Source organism: Capsicum annuum, chromosome 11 (assembly GCF_002878395.1).
Source record: "Capsicum annuum cultivar UCD-10X-F1 chromosome 11, UCD10Xv1.1, whole genome shotgun sequence".
In the NCBI taxonomy this organism is placed as follows: Eukaryota; Viridiplantae; Streptophyta; class Magnoliopsida; order Solanales; family Solanaceae; genus Capsicum; species Capsicum annuum.
The window spans coordinates 71,522,792-71,550,644 of NC_061121.1; positions in this window are offsets into that span (position 1 = coordinate 71,522,792).

Below are 27,853 nucleotides of genomic sequence, written 5' to 3' on the forward strand. Positions count from 1 at the left end.
GGAATTCCTAGCCAACTTATGAAATCGAATGCCATACTCCACAATAGTCATGGAGCCTTCCTCCAAGTTCAAGAAATGATCTCTCATATGATCCCTAAGACTATAAGTCATATACTTCTCCAAGAAGACCTTGAAGATCCATGTCAATGGGGTAGATCCATTTGGCTTTGAATCAAGATGACCTCTCCGCCAATGTCGATCAACTAAATCCAACTAAGAGTTGTATAATGCATATGATGAGTCTTAAATAGGCCTAAGTAATGGATCCTATCCTTGTAAGAAACCAAAAACTCATAAGAATACTCGCCCGATGTACCAAAAAACCTAGGCAAAGCTAATCTTTAGAATCTACCTATTATTTTCTTCTCATAAATAGACATAGCAGTCTAGGAAACTACTGATTGAGAAACCACTGGTGCAGTAGGGATCTCAGGTGTTGGAGACACAGCGACCGATTGTGCTCGCCTTAGTACCATATTAATCCACAAGCTGAGCACCATTAGATGGTGCACTACCAACTAATATCAAGAGTTGGACCAATGTATCCCTGAGGACTGAATAAAAAAATAAACCCCAGTAGAGCCAGGGCTAGTCCCTGGCCCACCACTGGCTGGTGTGGAGGAATATTTGGCTCAGGGATAGGAATAGGATCTGGCAAAGGCTCCATACCTTGGTCTCTATCAATCTCTGCATCTCTCCATCATCCACGGACTATAATAGGATCCCTAGTCATGGAATCGAGGTCCTCATCTCGTATAGTGTAGCCCATGTCCTAACCATATGCGAGAGAGTAAAACTAAAGAAATCATTAAAAACTGATGTAGACTCTACGCATAAAATAAGTAAAAGAAGTGAAGGTCTCCTAAAACTGTCCTATAGACTCCCAAAGATAAGAATCAAATATCTTTATTCCAATTTGTAGACTCTACTAGACACTTTCTCTTTCACCAAAATACTGGTGAACCTAGCGCTCTAATACCAATTTGTCATGACTTAATTTTGAGTCATGTGGTACCTATTTTATCCTATGAATAAGTAAGAAAAATCATTGCCCGAAGCTATGAGCAATGGGCTAATTTGTGGGAAAATAGCATAAATGCCATAAATTTGCAAGTAAATACTTAAATAATAAATCAAGTAAATAATAATAATAATAATAATAATAATAATAATAATAATAATAATAAGAAGAAGAAGAAGAAGAAGAATAGTACAAATATAGAGGATAAATAAGATAAAAATAATATCCCACAACCAAGTAGTGTCAGTACAAGATCCACTAACCAAAAAGGATATGAGTATTGTAATAGTTAAATATACATCAGTCTTGAACCATGAAATACTAAGAAAAAGTAGAAAAAGGAAAAGAAGGTCAACTTCAGCCCCGAGAGAGCTCACCATGTCTCTGAACTATAAGTACCATGATCTTAGTTTCAAAAGCAGCCACTAGTACACAGATCTGCACCAAAAAGGTACAGAAGTGTAGTATAAGTACTAAAGCCATGGGTACTCAGTAGGCATCACCAGTCGACTATGCTAAATCATAATATAAGTACAATAAATGCAAGATAAATAAGGTAAGTCAAGGTAAAAGGGAAAACCTGGAATAATGCTCCAAATGCTGTAAATAAATGAATGAATAATCCAAAATAATGATAACATAAAGAGAACATAACAATAACTACAAAATTGTCCCCCATAAGCCAGTAAGCATGAAAAAAAAAATAAACCAACACGAGAACCCATAAGCCCAGAGGGTGCAATCAAGAAAAGTAATAACTGAAAACATTCTAAGTAACCGTATCTCAAAATCACAACCATGGATCCTTCCATATCGTAACATATGATAAAGAACCTCTTAATGATGGACTTGAACCGCAAATCAATATCATCATCATCATTGCCATACTTGAACCAGAACTAATATCATCAACACTCAACTTAAATAGGAACTCAGAAGATCAATAAACTACCGAACTTGAATCAAAACTAGTAACAACTCCTAAGTACCACTATAGAATAAGTATCACGTAACCAACATCTTCAAGCACATAACTATCCAATTTAAAATGGGTAAAATATTCCTATAAAGTCTACAGAAACTATTGATAGTCTTAGTCTAAGGTGGGCTGGAGGGCCCACTTATAATCACCAAAAATCCACTCTAAGGTAAATTCTACCCACACTAGGCTAGGGTATCTAATTCCATTACTAGATATTAAGTAAAACACATTTAGTCCTAAAATAGAAATTTTACCTAAAACACAAGCAATTTAGTTAATTACACCTAATTTACTATTCTTTACTAGGATAAATAATCCAAATTATACTAAATTAGACCTCCAAGACCTAATTTTCAACCCATATCTAGCACATTATCATAAATATACTACAATTAAGATCAATAAAAAAGGTAAACCTAGCCTACCTAGACGTCGAAGAAAGCCCAATGAACTCTACTAAATTGGTGATTTCCCCTTCTGAGAAGCTTTCGTGTGATGCCACGCTATCAAAAATCATAATCTACTCATTAATAAGAGAACAATGGTACCCATATTATATTTTGTGCTTTGGTTCCAATATTATAAAAAAATTCCATATGGAGCCTACTTGTGGAATCGCATTTTGAAACCTTCAACACATCCCTCTATGCTCAAGGAATATTTACCATCAAGAATGGATAAGTTTTTAGCTCAATTAATGCTAAACTCAAACCACCAATATTCTAGGGATTTAGGGAAATAATTGAGAATCTAACCATGAAATTAATAACAACTTACCAAAAAATCAGAGAAGAAATAAGTATTTCAATCTCACAAACACCCTAAAATCGTTATTTGATGTTTCTCCTAAGTTCCACATGTTATAGGGCTTCCTACTCTTGAACTTGTGTGAAAAATGGGAGAAAACTAGACAAAGTGGGGAATTTAATGGTTCCCAGGTGCCTCAAAAGAAGGCACTAAGTTGCTTTAGCGGGTATCACTAAAGCACCCAGGTGCTGCTAAAGTGGTAGCCATACTTACTTGGCATGCTGCTAAAGCGGACAAGCCAGCACTAAAGCGGCTTGTGCTTTAGTATCCAACTTTCTGCTAAAGTGGCTCACTGGGATGGCCAGGCCGCTAAAGCGCCCAAAGGCCCGCTTTAGCAGATGCAATAGCTAAGTGCACTATTTGGTGACTTGGAATTTTTCCAAGTCTCCACCGACCCCTAAAATTCATCTAGAATCCCGAATATGCAAATGAATTATGCTATTCTATCAAATTCAACGTTTCAAACTCAATGGTGCTATCAAAATTTCCATCCGAAGTCATTTCAATAAAAAGTAGGTCCCACTCCTAACTGTCCTTTTTCTTAATTTTTGGTCAATAACCCAAAATAAGCCTGGAAACCTTGGGACCTAAACTAGAGGTCCCCTATCCTAATATCAATGTTTCAGAGTTGTTGGATCTATCCAATTAGGCATATGAGATTATTTTACTAAATTTTTCACCTAGAATCTAATTCTTACCAGCGAAGACTTCAAAATATTGAATTGTCTCTAAAACTCAAATGAATTTCCCGATAACCAAACTGCCAGCTCCACTAAGTCACAATAGACTTGGGTTAGCTTTGGAAAGATCTAAATGGCAAAGCTACATGAAAATTGTTAAAATGACCTAGAGGGTCATTACAGTAGGCTCAATTATGACTCAAGAAATATAGTGTGATAGGTAAATAAGTCGGGCATTGACTCGAATAGGTTAAATTTAACATAGGCTTAATTTCTCCCGTAATATTTTGAGCAAGTCCTTTCTCTTTCTTTGATTTTTAAAATATTTATATTTATATTCTTTCACTTTATATATTTTGTTAAACTAATTTTATTCATGACTTCCTTTGTTTTACTTTACATGTACCAATCAATATTTGTGTATTTTATTCACATTTCCCACATAATATAGGAATTCGATTGTAACCCACATTTGTGAACCTCGAAAGGTACTTAACACCTTTCTTTTAAAGTAATTTGAACCCTTACCCAATTTTGGTGATGTAGGCTAATAAATAAATTTGCATAATTAGTAGTAGAATGGTGCCCTTATGCACCTTAATTCATTAGGTGGTGACTCATCTCTTTTAAATTTTCTAAATGAGTTTTTATGTCGAATCTCACTTTTTGCAAGAAAAATAGGGCGTTGTAATTCCCAATGCATCATAGATATTTTAAAAATCAAAAAATAGAGAATTAGGTGATCATAGGATTCTAATATCGAATACCAAGTTAACTATTTGAGTCTTCATTCGTATGTTTAAAACTCAAGAGGAATGAATTGAGTAGTAAATGCATAGGAGAGACTTCTTTATGATAAGAAAATGTGTTTGTATTTCATTTTCTGTTACATTTGAATTAAACAGAAATTGGATAAATAGACCTGTTTCAGAGATTTATCAAAATATAAATAAGAGAGAAGCCGACAAGACCAAGAAAAATGTCACGATGCAATTTCTCAGGTCATGATGGCACCTACTACAACCCATCAGTAAGTAAGCAAACCCGTAGTCCAGAATTGCTAGTAACAGACTATCAAGAGAAATGACTAAAGATAGCAAAATAAAAATGATAGAAGAATAATACATTTAAGATAGTTCCCAAACCTGGTGGAATCAATACAAGAGCGTCTAATACAATAAAAGTACAGGGTTCAATAATGAATAGATAACAAAATACAACTCATCTCTGAATACAATACATAGATCAATCTAAACCAAAAGAGGGAAAGTAGTATTACCCTAAATGCAAGGAGGTCACCCAAAATCTCTTATCCATAGTTGATCTACACATTTCATACAATAAAGGCGGGAACCGTAATGATTTGCAAGTTGTAAAAGTGTAGTATAAGTACCAAACACATATACTGAGCTCCAAAGATAATACAAATATAGAAGATATGCAAGAAGGAATAAAAGGCCATAAAGAGACATACAACATGAATGAATAAAGAAAGATAGGGATATATGGTAATTCTATAGCTAGATATGTACGTATATATATACATACGTATACAGGGCTAACTAAAAGGTAACCACCTAAGGTAGCCAACCTAACCCCGTTAGGGAATCCTAATCAAGTAGGAAAGTTAATACTAGCATGATCTAGGTCTATGGTCACAGTTCCTAACCATGAGACAATCAACAATTCAAAAGTTGAAGAAGGTTTTCACTAATAAACTGATATTCAAAATCATTCTATTCAGGGTCTTTTAATCTGTCAAAATGTCGGATTTCTAAATTTTTATAAGGCCCTCCTGGAATCCTTCTAGAGCTTGTTGAATAATCTTTATGGATTCAATCATTTCACTGATTCTCACTAAATAACAAGCTAATGAATAGCAATATAATAACCATAAAAGAGTAGATAAGAATCATACCTTAAATCTCAGTACCAGTCCATAATCAGCCTACCACGAACTAACCATAATAACAACAATAAAGTAACTGGCTAGTCCGGGTAAATAATACCTTAACTGGTCCCCATAAACTAGAAGGTTCAATTAGCACACAACACAAAGCAAGCAGCACTCCTAACCTATACCTATGCAGCCCAGCATAAGGCTGATAGAAATAGGGACCAAAAAACATATTGGTGATAGGCAATGTGCATGCATGAATGAATACAATGTAGATCCACGATACTACAAACGATCCAAGTTCCATAACATAACCTAGTATATACACCTTATTCGTATCAATAGCTCACAAAGGTGGGACCTATAGTGACCTCTCTTCTTCAGCAAGGTGGCTAATAGACAAAGGGGTCCCTAGGGAGTTTGGGAGTACCCATATACACCTCCCTGGACCCGATTCAAGATTTTCAATCATTATCAATGTCATCATTCTGCTTAGTCTATTATCGAAGAGATATATATAATAAATGCATGGAGTTGAACCATGGCTAAAAGAGTGTAATTCTGTAAATCTATTTCTTAGGGTAAACTCTGAGATTAAATCATCATAAAGTGTAAAAAGTGATAGAACATCTATCGATCGAAGTAAATAATAGTGGTAAAATCATGGACCAGAATATATCTCGGTCATATTTCTAAAACATCATTTTTAGTTCCAAGAGCTTATAAATCATCCATTAAGGTGGTACAATTCTCATTATAATAGAATCCATTTTAGAAGTAAAAGGTGGGAACAAATCCTTTTCTAGAAAATAGTAGTAAAACCATGATTTTATTTGGAATCATACCATTAAGTGTTGATGAATATCCAAATCTACACATTCCATTACCAATTTCTAATCAATACAATCATAAGTGTCTAAACGTCTATAGACTATGGCTACGCCCTTTAAAAAGATAGATCACTCACTCAAAGTCCTCCTAATAGCATAACCATGACCTCGAGCCCATAATATACAACTGGCATAATAATAATACTATAATCAGGGAAATCATGATAATCCTCCAAATTAAGTATTAAACCATTACTAAAGGGTCCTTAGCCTCAACTATGCCTAATATGCTAGCAACCTAGGGTAGTAGGATTCTATAAGCATAACAAGTATTTTATCTTAAGGTTCGATTCACCCTTCTATCCATAAATCTCTAAATTAGTATAAGTCATGGTAATCTACCCATAATTGTATCCTAACATCCCTATCTAACTTACAATCCAAAACATACCTCGATGCCAAACCGTAAACCTTTAAAACATCCATAAATTTTACCCGTTTGCTCTATGATCTTGGAACGTTGCCACACTGTAAAATAGAAATCTACACATCATTAGGAGTACAATGAGACCAATATTGATATATAAATGGTTGAGTTAAAATTTAGGTCTTGAATGGGCTAGCGGGGCCTGCAAATGGAATCCAAAATTGAATCTGTCACGAGGTCCCATGAAGGACAAAGAATGTGTGCTCAAAAGTTGAGTACAATTGGTGCATAAATAGAGACCAAAACCATCCCCTTAGTTTCAAGCATCGAGATAGGCTTACCAGCCCTACTTAAGACAGACTTTATGCTTTTATCAACTCTTACTATTAAAGACCTAATTTAAGAGAATTTACCATGAAATGGGCTGCAAATTGATGAGAAAAATAATATAAAATATCCAAGTAGTGTTACGCTATCTTACCTTAGCTTCAATGGATGCTTCCCCTTTTTTTCCTCTCTTCAGGCTCTCAAAATAATGTAAAAATGGTGAAGGAAATGATGGAAAATCAGGTGGTGAAAAGGGATTTATCAATCCCCATGTGTTGCTTAAGCGATCACCCAGTTGCTTAAGTGACATCTACAAAAATGGTTTAGCACAGGGTGTCGATACCGCTAAAGTGATGCCTAGGCTGCTAAAGCAGACATTGTTCGCTTAAGAGGCCCATGTCTAAATGGCCAAGGCTGCTAAGAGAGACCTATTATTGCTAAATCGATGACTGCTTAAGGGGTCAAATTGTTGCTTAAGCGATTGCACCAACAACCTGATGCATTAGATTTTCAAATGAGTCAAGATTCCAAATATAAGCCAACAAGTTTAAACCAAGGGGAAACACACAACTCACCCTCATAATCCAAGATCATGTATATTCCTACTGGATCCTGCCAGAGCCGAAATTGAAATATAGTTGAAGAAAATAATCACAATGGGGATAAACTATAGGCTGAAAGCATAAGCAATTAACTCCATATTTGTCGGAGGGCATAATACACCAAGGCAGAACCAAGAACTCTCCAAGGCTGCAAGCAGTACTAGAAATAACTAAAACTTTAGCAACTTGGTGAAGCGCAATCTTAGCCAGAAACCGAACCAAGTGAATCAAACTAACAAAGTCCTGATTGGCCAACTCAAGAAGCGACTGTAAGAAAAGATCACCTATCTCAACTCTACTGGAGCAAGAACCACATCACGAAAAGGATGAAGTATCCAACTCTATACCAATACCAAGATCAAAGGTATCACCAGGTGATGAGCCTAACAAGCTAAAGGGCAAGTCCAATACCTCTTAATATCAACACCAAGACTACTACAGACAATGAATTAGCCAAATCAGAAGAATGAATCCCAAATCAGTCAATATCAAAAATTGTCTATAAAGAAGGATGTCAATGTTTAAATCTCTACAAACTAAAAGGCAAGTTGTAAAATCTCAAACTCAAAAATAGGCAATGTAACCAATTTGCCAACTCTAGAACTATAACAGGACCATAAAAGGATAACCTACCTCCACCTGCATAGCGCACTCAACAACTGACATGAACTCTTCACAAAAGAGAAAAATGACAAACCTCAACTTTCTATATGAGAGAAATCATCCAATCAAGCTAGCCGGCCAGGCCAACAAATAAGAATCTCAAGTAGAGAAATTCTAACTAGATAATGCTAGTGTAGTCTTTAATTAAGTATGAATCAATCAATGTCAAATCAGTGAAAGTAATAATAATAACAATATAAACACCAGGATTAGGTGATACCAAAATATAATCAACAACAAGTACCACTATAGGGCCATATGAAGGCTAATATGCCATGGTAAATGGGACTTAAACCCAAATATGACACCCTTAGGGAAATATCAATACTGATACAACTAAAATAAATCATCTATGTGGGTAGTCACAAAATTATGAACTCTACACCAAGGCACAAAACAATCAATATAAACCTTCCAATGCATATAATCATCGATGGATATAAAAACCCTAATACATTCCAATGAAAAGGTAAAGGGAATAAATAAAATGCAGGCCTATCATGGTGGAATCCAAAATCACATATCTGATGTGCTCAAAGAAGTATTAATCTAAGCGGGTCCAAACTCAAACTAAGCATCTGAATAACCAACTGAGGTACTAAGTGCACTACCTCTAACTGAAGGTGCCATAATCCTATGATACTAATCTGGATGAGCTAAATGACTAATAATCTCATTTCGGTGACACTATCTAGACCAGTGACCAATCTCTTTACAGTCATACCAAACCCTAAAAGCCCTAACCTAGAGAGAAACATGATTTAACCCTAACTAGCTGACCAACCGACATTGGGGACACTCTTTACTGAGATGACCATTCTTCCCACTATTATAACATACCTCAGAAACTCTAAGTTAGTGAGAAATATATGCTAACTCTATTTGAGCAACCAACTCATGTCTTGGACACTTTTTATACTAATAACCTATCTCGCCACAACCATGGAAATCTCCCAGAATACTTTGAGGTACTGTACCCACTAATCTAGAAAGTCCACCATAACCTAAAGATCTTCGCTGAATACTTTGCAAGGTTCGATGAGAACAGTGCCCAATGTGACCACCATTACTAATATAAGAGCTACCTATGGTCTAAAATGTTGCTTGCATTAAATTAGTAGGCTACAAGAAAAGATAACCTCCACTGGGAGGATCTTTACTTCTGAATGGAATTCCACTAGCACTGTACTCATAACATAGCCCTTTATCTCCACCTCAATATATCTCAATACACGCTCTCTCTATGGCCCTCACATGATCAATAACTTGTGAGAAGGAAAAACCCAGATGCTATTAAATGCTCCAATGCTAAATAAAGTGGCAACACTGATCCTTCAACAAACCCATGCACCATCTCATATACCAAAGGATATAACATAGGAACACGTCTATCCCACTCACAAAACCTAATCTCATACTCTGAAACTAACAAGAAACTCTACTGAATGCGAACAAACCCAAATCTATCCTGAGAATTGCTCGATAAATCAAACCTAATCTCTAGTAGTGAGGAATCCATAAAAAGACTCAGAATCCCTAATGTTGAATCTTGAAAGACTAAGGCAGTCGCAAACTCTACCAGAGCCTAGGATGGCCCCAAATCCTCTAACTAATCTTGAAGATCTTTGATATCCATCTTTGACTCCCTAGTTTGATTTTGCACTAAAGCTCTAGAAATATGTGTGATATCTATGTTTGCATCTATCGATAATATCGTATTATCCATCTAGAGTGGAATAGAGTCAAAGAATATACTAGAGGATCATAAAATTATAGACATGTGATAGGGAGTCAAGAATAGAATTTTCTAAGATTGCCTTGCAACATACCAATACAGACATATTTACACCAATTTCCAGGACTCTACTATGTACCAAGTTCTTATACCAAAACACTAGTAAACCTAAGATCTAATACATATTTGTCACAACCCAATTTCTTAGGTCATGATGGTACTTATAATAAGCCACCAGTTGGTAAGCCAACCCATAGTCTGAAACTACTAGTAATAGACTATCAAGAGAAATGAATGAAGATAGTGAAATAAATATGACAGAAGACTTATACATATAATATAGTCCCAAAACCTAGAATAATTAGTGTAAGAGCTTCTAATATAAAAAGAGTACAAGGTTCAATACTGAATAGATATACAAATATAACCCATCTTTAAATATAAGATAGAGATCAATCTAAACCAAAAGAGGAAGAATAGTAGTACTTTGAATGTTAGGAGCTCACACCAAATCTTTGATCCATACCTTCTCTGCACAATGCAAACAACAATGGTGTGAACCCATACTATGATTTATAGGCTTTAAAAGTGTAGTATGAGTACAAAACATATGGTACTTAATAGGCGACTGCCGATTGAGCTTAGGAATATAAACTATAGCCAAGTGACTAAGAAGATAAAATAATAAAATTAGGGAGGCAATAAGGATGAACTATCCTATCTATTCATACTCAGGCATTAAAGCACTATACCATATATCACAGGCCAATATACAAAAAAGAGTAGATGAAGGATATATAATAGTATACAAGGCTGAGAAATGCATATACAACATGAATGAACATAGAAAAGATAGATATATAGTAATATATATATGTATATATATATATACATATATATATATACAGGTATACAGTGTTAACTCAAAGGTAACCACCTCAGATAGCTAACCTAACCCTTCAGTGAATCCTAATCAAGTTCCAGCTAACACTAGCATAATTTGGATCTATGTTAATAGTGTCTAACCATGACATAATTATTTATCATTTTAACCATAAAAGAGAAAGGATCACAATCATACATCGAAATCTTAGCACCAATTCATATCAGCCTGCCATAAACTAATCGTAATAATAGTTATATAGTAATTGACTAGACTGGACAAATAATACCTTAATCAAGCCTCATAAATTAGAAGGTTCAATCAGTACATAACACACAGCAAGCACTACTCATAACCTATACCTATTCAACCACCCATTAGGATGATAGATATACGAACTAAATAATATACTGGTGATAGGCACTACGCATATCTTAAAGAATGCAAAGTATATCCATTATAGACCTTATTAACATAACCCAATGTATAGACCTCTTAAAGCTCAATGGATCAGAAAGGAATGACCTACGACGACCTCACTTTTTGGGCACGATATCTCACGGACGAAGGGGGCTCTAGGGGGTTCAAAACTACCCATATATATTGACCTGGTCTTTATCTAGGATTTCCAATCATCATCAATCTACTCCATTCAGTATTAGAGAGATGTATAAATAATAAATGCATGGACTCAAACCATGAATAAATGAGTGCAAGCCATAAATTTGTTGCTCGAGGTAAACTCTGGGACTAAAACATTATAAAAATGTATAAAAGGTTGGAATCTCTCTCGATCGAAGTAAATAGTAATGGTAAAACCATGGATCAAAATCTATCTTGATCAGATTTCTAAAATATTATTTTTAGTTCCATGAGATCATAAATTATCCATTAAGGTAGTAGGGTTCTCTTTATAAACGAATTCATTTTATAAGTAAAAGGAGGGAATAAATTCCTTTTTAGGAAAACAACAGTAAAACCATGATTTTTGGTGGAATCGTACCATTAAGTTAGCATGAATGTAATGAAATTATGCATGCCATCATAAGTATCCAAAAATTAAATCATAAGCATCTAAAAATCCATACATTATGGCTATATCCTTTTCAAGGATAGGTCACTCACCCAAAGTCCAATTAATATCATAATCACGGCCTTGGTCCTAATAATATACAATTGGCATAACAATAATACCATAATCTGGGAAACCATGGTAATCTACTGAGTCAAGCAATAAAACTTATACCAAAAAGGGTCCTTAGCCTCAACTATGTCTAACATGCTAGCAACTTAGGATAATAAGATCCTATAAGTATAACAAGTATTTTATCTTAAGGGTCGATTCACCCATCTATCGCCAAATCTCTAAACTCGGCTAACTCATGGTAATCTATCCATAATCATATCCTAACATTCCTATCTAACATACAAAATATATAATACACTGCCTCGTAAAGAAAGTTGACCGAAGCCTACCTCGATGCTAACCACAAATCCTTGAATTGTTCATAAATTACTTGTCTTTGTTCCATGATTGTGGAATACTGCCACACTATAAAAATAGTAATCTATATATCACTAGGTGTAAAATGAGACCCAAACTTCTATATAAAGGGTCGAGTCAGAATTAGGGTCTTGAACGGACCTGCGGGACCTGTAAATGATATCTAAAATTAAATTCGTCACGAGGTCCCTCGAAGGACAATGAATGTATGCTCAAAAGTTGAGCATAATTGGTGTATAAATCAGGGCCCAAATCAGCCCCTAAGTTTCTAGAATTAAGGACCTAATTTCTAAGAATTTATCATTAAATGGGATGGAAATTGTTCAAAAAAATAATGAAAAATGACCAAGGAGTGTTAGTCTGGCTTACCTTAGCTTCAATGGATAATTCCCCATTTTTTCCTCTCTTCAAGATCTCAAATGGAGTAAAAATGGTGAAAGAAATAATGGAAAATCGAGTGAAGAAAGGTTTATTATCAATCCTCAGGTGCCGCTTAAGCGGTCATCCAATCACTTAAGTGACTGCCTCTAAAGCGGCTCCTTGACCACTAAAGCAGTCCAGCATGAGATACGGATACCACTAAAGAAACACCTAAACCGCTAAAGCAGACATTTTTCGCTTAAGCAACCCTTTACCAAATGGCCAAGGCTGTTAAAGCGACCCAATGTCACAAAAGCAAAGACCTCTTAAGAGGTCAAATGGTCGCTTATGCGATTGCACCAGAAACCTGATGCATCAGATTTTTTAAGTCCAAAATGAACTCCGACCGGTAGCTCAAAATTCATTCAAAACCTCAAGCATGCGAATAAACTATGCTACCATACTAAATTTTGACATTCCGCACTCAATGCAACCATCAAAACTTTTATCAGAGATTATTTAAACTAAATGTGGAGCTCATACCTAAAGTTCAGTTTTTCATATAATCTGCTCAATAACTTAAAACGAGTTTGGAAGCCTGAAACCTGAATCAAGGGTCTCTCTAGCCTAAAATTAATGTTTCGGAGCTGATGGCACTGTCGAAATTTTAATTCGAAATCATCTACTAGGAATTTTGGTTCGAGACCGATTCCTTAACATTGAAAGCTCCAAAATAGGAAAATGAGCCTAAAACCGAAATGAACTGTTTGATAACAAACTGATAGTTTCTATGTTCGGTTAAAAATTAGTCCAAATCAAAAACTGAACAAAATTGATTAAACAAACTGATACTTTTTTTAGTTTGGTTTGGTCAATCGGTAATATTTAATATGATTTTGATTTTTCTAATCGAAGAAATAAATCAAATCGAAATGAGTGTGTGTATATATACACACACGCTCTAATTTCTATTAAATAATTTTAAACATCTTATATGTTTAAAAATATTTTTTCATCAAAATATTGTATTTTGTCTTGTAATTGTCCTATCAATTATGGAATAAAGCTTGCCTGATAGTGTCTAAATGGATTTGACTTATTTGTATCTGTGATTATTCTAATTTCGTATATGTATCAATTGTATGAATAATTTTAATTGTCTTTTATATTTTTCATCACAAACTTTATTTTGGCTTGTATTGTACATTCAATTCTGGAGTAGTGCATGTCTGGTTCATGTTTAAAGAGATTTAACTTATTTGTACCCGTGGTTATTCTATTATCTTGAACCTGTATGAGTTTTATTTGCACGTTTATTTTGGGTTCTAACTTACTGTTGCTTTTTAAAGTAGATCAAAATTACCATGAAATTCACAAAGTTTAATTACATTTTTTTCTTCTGTAAGGATTAGACAATTTCATAGTGAATTCATTTAAATTGGAAGCCTCCAATTCTAATTAAGACACTATATATAGTTAAATATATTTGACTTTATATTTGACTTCAGAATTAACAAACCTGAGTCTTTAATTAAGCGTTTCATAGCAACAAGTTGCTAATTATCCGAAATAGAAACTTGTATTTTATATTTGAGGACTTTTAAACTGACAAAATACGTATATAAATATTAGAACAATCCATTTTTTTCTCCACTCTATTGAGATAAATGAGGAATCGAATATCCTAACCACTACAATCACGCATACATTTTAAATTGAGGATTCTATTTTCATAAACAATGCTAGTTTAACAAAATACAATACAACTAATACTCTCAATTCAAATTAAAAAAATTACCAAATTTTTTTTTCTTTTCATCTGCTTCAAATAAATTACTATTTCATCTCTCAAATTCAAATAATTACCAATAACTATCAAAATTGAATATAAAATGACTAGTAGTACATAGCAATACATATACATATTTGGTAACAAATACAAAAATATAAATATTTTGTAACAAATACAAAAAACTGATAGTAATGATAGCAATATTATTGTTGATGTAATTTCAAATACAAATACAACATATCAAAATACAAATACAAAATGAATGAATATATACAAATATAAAATACAAATATATTTATATGAAATCTGTGTATTTGTATATAAACTACAAATCTAATCACAAGGCTATTCTTGCAAATACAAACTGATTTTATATATACAAATACAAATACAAAATACATTTATATGAACTAGATATTAAACACCTATACAATACATTAATAATTAAAAAAAAATACAAACACAAAATAAAATAGAGAATTAACTTACATGTTGATTACATATATAAATTACAAAATTTTGAAAAACAAAATTGTTCTTCTTTTTCATCTTCTTCAAAATCATCTTCAGAAGCTTTTTCAACTTTTGGACTTGAAATTTTTCTAGTAAAACACCCCGAATTTTGATCCTTGAAAATTTTTTGACCTATGAGCTTACTGCCCAGACTACGACTTTCCCTACGAGTTGTAGGGTGTCATTATGGGTCGTAGGACCCTAATCGTAGCCTGAATAGTGTGGATTTGCCAATTTTCTATTATGATTACGATTGGATACTAACAAGTCGTAAAGACTCTAAATGAATCATATAGTCCTATTCGTAGCTAAACTAGTATGATGACCAAATGTTCTACATTGCCTACTATTTAATCAAACTAGTCGTAATGTATGAGTACGAGTTGTATGGTACGACTCATAGCTAGACCAGTGTGGGTGCCCAAGGATGTTGTCCAAACCATGACATGAGTTCATAAGTCGTAAGGTGACACTATGGGCTGTAAGGTCGCCCGTTATGACTGGGCAATAATTTTTCAGTATTTCATTAAGGGCAGTTTGGACATTTTTCCTCTTCCCCAATCGTGACCCACAACTTAAAATCCCTTTAAGGTATCATTATCACTTTGAAATAAATCAAAATAACTTCTCAAAACCTCTCAAATCCCAATAGTCAAGAACAATTAGGTTTTCCAAGAAGTTGGTCAATTAGGACTCTCAAGGGTGATTTCTCTCTATAGTTGTGATACTTTCAGGCAAGTTACTCTTCCCCAAATTTTATTTTGTGAAAAGCATGTGTTCTAAGTAGTTTAATTATATGGATTTGAATGTGGGTTTTGACATGAGTTGAGGGTTTTGGAATGGTTTATCGTTGAATTGTTTTCGCATGGTTTTCATGAGTTGTTCATGCTTTGAATTGAATATTTTTTAACTAATGGGGTGAATAGGTATGGAAATTAGAATGGGGGTCGAGTTATTCTCCCAAATTTGTCACGACTCAAAAATGAGAGTCATGATGGCACTTATCGCGGCATACCTTGACAAGTAAGTCTATCACCCAAACTGATACGAAAAGAGAAAAAGACAGAAATGTCCCAAGGTAAGGCTTCTAGAACGAAGCCGAACCATATAAGTAATCATAACAATGAGGAAAGAACTAATCCAAAATACCAATCATGCCCAAACCAAGTGTCAATAGTGTAAGAACTACTAATACAATCCAAGAGTCAAATACATCGAAAAAATAACCACAAAGGAATAATAATATGTCTCCAAATACTAATAAGGACATAACTACTATAGAAAGATAAAGGTGAACTTCGGACGCATGAATGTCCAATCGCTACCTTGAAAGCTCCAACAATTGCTCGAGTCAATCAAGCTGAGGCGCACTCGAGCTAGGACCTGCACCGAAAGGGCGCAGTAGGCATGAGTATGGTCCATTTGTACTCAGTAGGTATCATAGGCCGACCAAGCAAAGTAGTAAATAAAGCATACAAAATATACACTAAGAGCACGTCACCTGCAATCAGAAAATATCCCATAACAGTAGCCCACACTGCTTGCACTAATAGTTCTAATATATCTCACATATATTACAATAACACACCAAGATATAGAACACAAGTATACATTATGTCATACATAAATAGAGCAGGAGAGAATATGTAGATACAAGATCATCAAATAAAAGTAAAGGAAGGTAAGACAAATACATAGATGACAAGTCAATAAGGAAATACAACACAACATAAACACAATAAAGTAAGTGCAATATATATGATGATAATGATTATGATACAGGAGATCATCGCACAACATTTAGGATCATCGCACAGTCACCGTATACACCTATGGAACTAAAGCTTCCCGACGTAGGACCCATGGGGGATTCATCAACCCGGATACAATCCACATATCTCTTATCTCCTTTTCGGCACATCTCTTGGAAAGGGTTTTATAAGGTGTTACAATATCTTTTTTAAAAAGGTGTTGCCATAGTTTCTCAGATATTGCCATAGTGGTACCAATGTTTCATGAATAATTATGATATGAAGATGTAATACTCACAACCAATCACAATGAATATTTCCACAACCAACCAAATGATATATTTTTACAACCCCACAAGGATACATTATTTCCACAACCACATGAGCTAATATCCACTCATTATTTCTGTTTCATCAATGAATTTCCACGTTTCATATGCCAATAAGTTATGAATATAATAACAATACACCAATGGTATCACATTAAGCATTTTAACAACACAATATAAATATTTACATGTATTCAAGGCTATCAATATCACATAGGACCTCACATGATCACACATATCATATAATAACTCAATTTTGATAATTACATCACATATAGGCCCCCTACGGGTAAAACACATAAATAGCCATTTTTCATGATTATTTTCCACCCTTAACATGCATTTTATATCATCATTTACTACCCAGTCCAGTATGAAAGAGTTAAACCATAACCTATATCGAAAGTCAAAATCAGTCCAAACACAAACCCGCGACCTTACTTTTTATGAACGATCCCTGTAATACCCCAAACTTTCTTTAAGTTAAATCTAGTCTCTAGAAGAGTTAGTGATGAATTAAATGGATAATGTTTAAATTAGATAGAATTTCCCTAATTTTGACATTTTATCATATGAGAAGTTGAATTAGCTTTCCAACGATACTAATTTTGTCCAAAACCGGTATCGAAGTAAAAAGTTATGGATATTTTGCAGAGAATTATCAAAACTACCCAGAAGGGACGGTCAGGCCGACGGACGGTCGAGCTAGCGATAGATGATCGCCCAAGCCTTCGCAACTAAGGCAGTGAACCTAACTTCTGGTCAAGTACGACAGCCAGGACCGATGAACCATCGAGCTAGTGACAAACCATTGCCCAAATCGTCGCGGACGAGGTAAAAAGTTTAGGTTCTGGCCAAGTGCGACAGTCAGGACCGATGGACCATTGAACCAGTGATAGACCGTCGCCCAAACCGTCGCCACTTCCGATCAATGATTTTAAGCCATTTTTAAAAGGGTATTTGGGTATTTTCCACCAGTTTTAACCCCTAATTATATCATACCATAGCTCATAACTTCATTATTCATCTATAACACCAAATTAGGGTTTCTCTCAAATATCAATCCTAAGAACAAGAAACCCTAGGTGTTTACTTTCAAGTCAAAAATTCAAGCTTTTCTCTACCAATCTTCAAGAAATCATCTACCCAGGTATGTCAAGTGTTGATTCATAGGTTCCTTTCACCCATAAAGCTCAAGAAACCCTATTTGAAATATAAACTTTGGATTCCATGGTATGAATTGAATTATAACCATATTTATATTATTGTTTGATTTCCAAGTTGAAGTCTTTAATGACTATTATGAAAATATGTTAGTATGTGATTGAAATTCTTGCATTGGAAGTGTAAAATGTTGATAAAATGCCTAAGAGAATAGGAATTATGCCTTATGACTCATTTGTGACCAAAATTGATGAATCCATCTTTCTCCCTTATGTTCGATATGAGCCCCATGTTATTGTTATACTTTGTAATGGATTGACGTAATGCTCATGAGATTCGGCTTATGAAATTATGATATGTTTACATGCATTCCTATTCATGTATAAGCTTATAGCATGTGAATGCTTCATGAAAATCCCCAATGATTATACTATAAATTGTTGACTTTGGTCATATGTCAAGAAGTGTCATGTCTTATTAGTTTCATACTATCGAGTTCTAAGGGTACTTGTACCCGATAATTTAGCTATGTGCCTAGAGCCAGTGTCAGTTTTCAAGATACTCTCAGTCAAGCCATGCTCAGTAGGACTTAATCAGACTCATGACTCAGGAGAACTCAAAAATCCTAGTAATCTCAAAAATTTAGTAATCTCAGTAGTATTCCGTCAGTCAACGAAACTCAATGAACACAGTCCAGTTCAGTTCAGTTAATCATCTTTTAGTGTCTATTTAGATAGGAGTAGGAATTAGCATCGAGTGAACCCAAGGATGAGGGCACACACTGACAGTTGAGGGTGTGATTCTTAGAAGCAATCCTTGCATTCCAGAACTATGTATCCAGCATAGGTTGAGATATCAACACTAACAGATGAGGGTTGATGAGGCGGATTAACACTATCAGATGAGTGTCCCACCATTCTCTTTTGGGGACACTGTCAGGTGAGGGTCATCCACAGCTTGTCCTTACCAGTGGCGCGGTATTGAAACCCTTCTAATTGGGGTTACAGATTGGACCCCAACTCAGCTATAATAACTTATTTGGGGCATGTCGGTAGATGACTACTTCCCATAGTTATAGTCTCAGTCTTAGTCTTAATAATAGAACTCAGATAGTTTTAAAAAATTCAAGATTGTCAGATGCAGTCACCCAGTTCAGTACGAAACTCAACAAGTTCCATCAAACATAGGACTGTCAGACATAGTCATTCAGATAATAGTATATCAGTTATATGAAACTTATGTTATCAGTATTCATATTCAGTGATGGCATGCTCTCAGTTATAGTTCACGTATTCATGCATGTATTCTCATGTTCATATTATTCAGTCAGTTAGTATTGTTCATACATATAAACCTCTTTCATTTAGCCTACCTGACTTGCATAACAGTACATTCAATCATACTGACGCATTTGTGCTATGGTATTTTATATCAATAGGTTTAGAAGTACGAGGTCCAGAGCATCCTTAGTAGATCAGACGTTCAATAGCCAGACTAGCAATGAGTTCTCATTATTTGTGAATAGCATAATTATTTTATTACTTTATTATTTCAGTAGTCCAGAGTTAGATGTTATGTTTTATCAGATATTTGAACTTTATGGACTTTTAGCCTTTTTCCGCATTTATACAATATATTATGCAGTGCCCAGTTACAGATATCAGTCATGGGTTAGCTTGTGGTCCTTCGGGGTTATGAGCACCCTGTAGCCTTCCAGGTACCAGATTCGAGGTATTATAATCTTAAATTTCACTAAAAGTATTAAATATAAAATCTACGCGTCAAGACAACACTAACGAAACCCATATTGACTACTTTTGGTTCAAGATTAAAATGGACCCCCAAAATGGGTTTTTGAAAAAGAAGGGCAAAATTGAAACTTTACTTTAAAAATATGTTCCCATATTTTTAGAAAGCTACAGCTGAAAACCCAAGTTAAATCGAGTAAAAATGGAGTTTAAATCGAAGAAAAACTATTTTGAGCTTTACCGAGTAAAATCAAGTCTGGGTTAAAATAAAGAATCGGAGTTGTTTTGATGGTTAAATTAATGAAAAACTAGTAATTATAAGATAAAATATTATTCAAGTGAAAAGGAGTGAAATTTAAATTTAAAATCATGTCCTAAGATTTTTTGAGTTTTAAGAAATTAATCAAGCAATTACTAAGAAAAGAGTGAATTCTTACCTTTAATCCGTAATAAAATCAAGAAAAAGGTGTTAATCTATCTTTCCAAACTCTTGCAAACTTTACTTTTAATATCTCATACTATTTTAGGGTCAAACTCCCAAAAGCCAAGATAAAAAATGAGCAAAATAGGTCAAAAATAGGATAAAAAGATGTTACAAATAGCAGAAAAATCTGCACCAATGCAGTTTTTATCTTTCCAAGTCCAAATGGGCTTCAACGGGATTCCGGAATTTATTTGGAGTCCGATATATGCAAAAAAATTATGAAAATATACTAAATTCGACATTCCAAATGCGTTGGCGAAGTCGTATTTTTGAAAAAATATTGTTTTCAATAAGTTGACCCCCGAAACCCGAAATCACAATTTTCTAAATCGGGGGTTGAAACTAGATTTAAAAGTCGTAAAATCATACCAAATATGCTAACACCCTAAATTTGATATTTTGTATTTGCTAGAAAAGTTAGATTTTCCATCCGAGGTCGTTTTGACCAAATGTGGGCCCCACACTCAAATTTCTAATTTTTCAACTTTCCGACCAATAGGTCAAAATGAGCTCGGGTGCACCGGGATCCGAACTAAAGATCTAGTTGACTAAAATTGATATTACAGAGCTAATAGAATTATCCATTCGGCCATCCGTCGCACGGATCTAAATATATCTACATAAGTCTAAAATAAGACTCTCAAAGTCATCAAAAACCACAATATCACGTAAATGATATCAAAATGCATCAAAAATCATGTCAAATCACTCCCACACCCCAAAAATATCATAATACAACTACGGAGAAGGGTAAAACAATCAAATCATACTAAATCACAAATTTCACACATTTCATCAAATTTTTAGGTCATTACAAAATTTATATTTTGAATTTAAAAACTGGTTTTGAACAATTGTATTCCCTCAACCCACCTGTGTAAATGGCTTTGAATTATGAAATTTTCACTTGGTTTGATTATGCACCTATACTATTGTATTGCATAAATGGTTAAATAATGAACATGGATTTTAAAGGCCTTATTGGCTATGTTTTGATTTAATGAACAAAGGGGGTCGAGACATTCCCTCAATTTGATTTGATAAATTAAAAGAGATCAAGGTATTTCTTCAATTAGATTTAATAAACAAAAGGGGGTCAAGCATTCCCCCAAGTTAATAGAATTATAATGGCATGATTATGAGCTTGCAAACTAAATGGTATAACGATACCGTGGTGTGCCTTAATGTATGATTCCTTGGTTAATGAATGGGTTATATGAAAATTATTTTTAATTGGGGTTATTTATGGTTATGTAGCTTAGCCGTGAAGGAGTGGGTCTCGAATGACTTATACTGGAATCATATGCTTCAACCTTTCCACACTACATCAACACACAACCCAGTCCCACATGGGACACATCACAATAAATTACAAAGCCATCATTTTATTTCCCAACTTTTAATGGGTGTATTTTAGATATTTCTCTCTTATCCCAATAATATACCACGACCTATAAACATATTTGGGGATCTATTTTCATCGAGAACACAATCAAAATATTCTTTCATCTCTCTCAAGTCTCTTAAGCATCCACACTTAAGGTTTCTAAGAAGAGGGTAAAAGAGAGCTTCAAAGGTTGAATTCTCTCCAGCATCTTGGGTATTCTAGGCATGTAACTCTTCCCCATTTTTATTTTGTTAAAATCATGTGTTTTAAAGTACTATCTATATAGTTTTGATGTTGGGTTTTGAATTGGGTTGGAGGTTTTGAATGATTGTTGTTTATGTGATGTTTTATGTTTCATATTCATTGGTTATGTTTAAATAGTGGTTTTAAAACCAATTTGATGCATAGGTATGGTGAATAAACTAGGGCATTGTGAATTCCCCAAATTTTGTGAATATTGATAGTTGAATTGGTAATGACCTCAACCCCATATCGTGAATTTTTTTTTTAAATACAAAAAGCATGCACACTGAATTACTCTTGAACTATTTCATAATATGAAAAGTCAATGAAGTATAATGATATTGAATTAAACCTTATGGGGTTGTATAATTCGCCAAGCTAATGTATAATTGAACCAAGAGGGTTGTGATTTTCTCTCAAATAATGATAATTAGTTTGGCATGTCGATGTTACCTTGCAAGTATAGTTTGTATGACAATACCAACAGTGTATAAATAAATGTTTAATAAGGTTCAATGAATGGAAGTGTGTAATAAATGTTTTTAATTGGGCTTTGGGGATGGTTGTGTATCTAAGTCGTGAAGGTGGAGATCCCGAGGGAGCAATACTGGAAATCACATTTGCCGATGTAGGGGTCTAAATGATCGGGTGGTTTGAGTCCCCCTTATTATTATTATATAATTGTGAGGTTCGAGACCCCTACATTAATCACATGATTGGGTGCTTAAATCACCTTTGTATGTCGGAGGTTTGAATCCCTTATGGTGCATATGTATATCCTCCGATTTTTATGGCTACACGCACAGGGGCCCTTCCAACAAGGGGAGAGCTAGGCCCATATAGCCCATGGATGACTTCTTATGTTATGATAGTTGAGCTACACAATCCAAGCTAAAGTTTTAAAGTGCATGCTAAGCCTTGTTCCCTATCTTGGCATATTATATATATATATATATATATATATATATGTATGTATTATGATGTGGTTCATATGGTATTTGAAATGGTTAGACATGATATTATTTTGTCCCCTATCCTTGAGTTTTATGCTACTGTTCACCCCACTAACCATCTCTGAATGTTTTATCCCCATGTGATGCAGGCACCAGAGATACCTCTACTTTTGTTGTGCATTATTAGGTAGATCGATTTAGTTCGTCGATCATCGGTGGTGAAGTTCTTAGCTTCCATTATTTAGAAGACTTGGTCATTTCATCAGTTTCCAGTCTTAGATTAGAATTGAGAGTTTACATTATCATTAAAATTGTCATTGTTAGGGTTAGGGGCATGTCCCGATGCTTTACTATGGACTTAAGTGATGTTGGCCGATTATCGAATATCGAATCAAGACATGTCTTAAATTTCTTTGATCTTATCTTATGCTATCTTGTTATATGTTTGAAATTCATTCGATGTCGGGGTATTGTGTACTGTTTGGTTTGGTTCAAGGGTTGATCTCCGATCCTCATTGGACTTGAGATACCCATCAAGGCCAGGCCCTGGTTCAAGTCATGACAAAGTTAGTGTCAGAGCCTAGGTTTGGTGTCATTGGGTATCCATAAAGCTGTGTCATTAGATTCTCTTTTATGGGTATGTAGTGTGCCACACTTATAAGGGAGAGGCTATAAGACATTTAGGAATGTTTTCCTTTTTTGTTATTCTATTTTGAGATATAGAGTCCAAGATTTTGATATCTTCTTTAATTTTCATATGTCTACTTCTTAGATCATGCCTTTCAAAAGTTCTGATAATGATGAAAACTCTTCTATCCTATCTAGGGATAATGTAGATGGAGCTCATCCTACTCAAGAAGTTCAGACCCAGTCTAGGGTCGTTGCTTCTGATTACGGTAGTAAGGTTCCATCGATTTCCCCTAGCCCTCCTCAGATACATTAAGCTGGTGTGTTTATTGTTAAGTTTTACCAAATGATCCATTATCTTACCTAATTGGTGGCCTCTCAGACTAAGTGTTTTGCTTCTATTGCTCCATCCTCTAAGGTTGCAAAAGTTGGCTAATTTATGAGGTTGAGTTCACCTATTTTCATTGGTTCTAAAGTTGAGGAAGATCCTCAAAATTTAATTAATGAGATGGAAAAGATTTTTTATGTGATGCATACTATCAATGTGGAGGGTGTGTAATTCGCTGCTTATAAGTTGAATGATATAGTGTATCAGTGGTATGAGGAATGGGAGTAGTGTAGGGGTGATGACGCTGAGTCTACTTTGTGGGATGACTTCTCTAGTGCATTTCTTGGTTACTTCTTTTCTCAAGATTTGAGGGAGGCGAAGGCTGAGGAATTTATGAATTTGAAGCAAGGCAGGATGACAGTAAAGAAGTGTGCCTTGAATTTTCACTAGTTGTCATGATATGCTCCGTAATTAGTGTCTACCATGAGGGCTAGAATAAGGAAGTTTGCTTTCGGGTTGTCTTATGATTTGATCTTGGAAAGAAATGTTGCCTTGCTGAATAAACATATGGACATCTCTAGACTTATGGAGTATATACAACAAGTAGAAGAGGAAAAAAGAAGCAAACAAAGATAAATGAAACACAGAATAAGAAGTTTCGATATTCGAATCAGGGTGGAGGTCAGCAATAGAGTGGCAAGATGGTGGGAAATGGTCTAATAGGAGGTGGGGAAATGCTGGTTCCTACTCTATGGCTAGTGCTCCTTATCTAAAGTTGTTAGGTGATTGTCGTTTCCAGAATAGTGTTAGTCCCAGGGAATAAGGTGCCCAGCCTCAGGCTAGTGAGGCTCAATCAGATCCATCATATCCCCCTTGTAGATTTTATGTCTAGGTGCACCATGGTGTTTGTGAAGAAGGGAGGACAAAGTTCTTTAAATGTGGTCAGATTTGTCATATACAGAGGGATTTCCCTTCTAGGGTTTCTTCATGGGCAAATAAGATCCTTGTTGCTACTCCATCAGCTCTAGCACCAAAAGGTACTACTTCTACTTCTGGCTTCAGAAATGGTAAAAATCGTCTGTACTCTCTTGCCACCCGCCAAGATTATGTGGCATCCCTTGATGTTGTTACTGGTATGCTCAAACTTTTATCTCGTGATGTATATGTATACTTAATCCCTAGTTACCCTCTCTTATGTGACCCCTTATGTGGCTATTCATTTTGGTTTTGATCTGGAGTGCATTTCGAATCCCTTATTTGTGTCCACCCCGGTGGGTGACTCCATTGTGGATAAAAGGGTTTATAAGGGTTGTATGGTGTCGTATGTGGTAGAGAGACCTTGGTGGATCTGATAAAGGTGGATATGCTAGACTTTGATGTGATTTTGGGGATGGATTGGCTGCATTCATGCTATGCGTCTCTTGATTTTTGGACCCAAAAGGTCAGTTTCCACTTCGCTAATCAGCTGGTGATTGAATGGGAAACAAATTTCCTTGCTCCTAAGGGGGGTTTATATATTATCTTAGAGCCTAAAAATTAATTTCCAAGTGGTACTTTGTGATGCCCCGAATCTGGTACCCGAAATGCTACACGGTGCTCATAACCCCAAAGGACCACAAGCTAACCCGTGATTGAAATCTATACCTGAACACTGCATAATATACTATGTAAATACGGAAATAAAGGTTGTAAAGCCATAGTCATAAGGTTCAAAACTGAGACACAATAACTAATAAAATATAACATCTGTGTGGGGTATGAAATACCAAAAAAAAACTAATAAACTGACTGAACATGATAGTCTGAAAAGCCTCTAACTATCTGAATATGGAGTTGATGGGACATATCCTAAACTAACTCCAACTACTGAAATGATAAGATAATGCTCATGTCCTCAAAGGATGAGGACTCACTATTGACTCTGACTGCTAAGTACTGGAATGTTGTTGATGCTCTGGAGCTCATGCTTCTAAACCTATGGAAAAAACGCCATAGTGCAAAAGCGTCAGTACGATTGAATATACCGGTATGCATGTGAGGTAGGCTGAATGTAAAGGGTTCACATGCATGAACTATACTAACTGACTAAACAACATGAACGTGAGAATATATGCATGAATACATAATAACTGTAATTGAGTTTGTGATAACATGATTACTAAATCTGAGTACTAAAACATGAGATACTGATAATCGTATAAGTAAAATAAATAATACTGAACGACTGTATCTGACAGTCTAGTTTCTGATGTAACTAGATGAGTTTCATTCTGTTATTAGGTGATCCCATCTGACAATCCTAAATTCTGTAGAACTATCTGAGGTGTATTACTGAGAATTAATAATTGTATCTGACAGTCTTGATCTATAACTGAAACTGTAGGAACTAGTCATCTAATCGATATGCCCCATATAACACAATATAGCTATGTTGGGGTCCAATCTGTAACCTCAATGGGAAGGGTGTCAATACCGCGCCACTAGTAAGGACAAGGTGTGGGTGAGCCTCATCTGATAGTGTCCCTAAAAGAGAATTGTGGGACCCTCATCTGACAGTGTTTATCCACCTCAACAACCCTCATCTGACACTGTTAATGTCTAACCTATGCTGGCTACATAGTTCTGGAACGTAAGGATGACTTCTAAGAATCACACCCTCATCTAACAGTGTGTGTTCCCATACTTGGGTTCACTAGGTGCAAATTCCTACTCCCATATGAATAGACATTGAACATGAATTACTGAATTGAACTGGACTAAATTAACTGAGTTTTTGTTCACTGACAGAATAGTACTGAGATTAGTGTATTACTGGGCTTTACTGAGTCACATGACTGATTGAGTTTTATGGATCATGACTTGACTAAGGATATCGTGAAAACATGACACTAACTATAGGCACACAACTATATTTTTTGCGTACAAGTACCCCCACGACTTGATGGGAAGAAACTGACAAAGCATGACTTTCTTGAATACATGACCAACATCACAATCCATAATACAATAAGTTGGAGATTTCATGAAGTACAAGTTCTAAAGCACCACAATGGCTACACATATATCCATACTTCATTGACTAAGACATTTCATCAAACACTTGATGTGAATAAACTTGTACATGAATGGAGATTTCATATTATTATACTAGTATGGCACTTTTCCTTCACATAGGCATTTAGTCAAACACATGGGAAGCATGTTTTGGTTATACCATTATCAAAACATCTAATAATCATGGATACATTAATCAACTTGTAAATTGAAGGGGGATTATCATGATTATTATGCAAATATTCATATACTAGGGTCAATCATTGAAATATATAATTTAAAACATGAATCAAAACCTCACAACAACATGAACATGAATTTCGATTCAATTTAAATCATGAACATTTATTAGTATACAAATCTTGGATTTCAAAAAGAGATTCTTGAACTTCATGGGTGAAAGAGACCTATGAATCAACATATGACATACCTTGATACTTGATTTGAGAAGATTGATGAAAGAATCCTTGAGATTTGGATCTTGAATTAGAAACCCCTCTTCTTGTTCTTGAAAGAATTTGAGAGAAAAGAATATATTTTGGTGAAATGGAGGATGAATTCAGTGTTTATGGAGCTTTGGGGTGAAGGGAAAATAACAAAATAACCCTCCAAAATTATTTGGAAAATGCTGAATTCTACGACTGACGACATTGTGCTGATGTCGTCATATATGTGATAAGCCGTCAGCTCATTTCGTCACTTGATGCTAGAATTTATGACTTTCTGCCTCAGGCTGATGACATTAGCTGATAAGTCATCAGA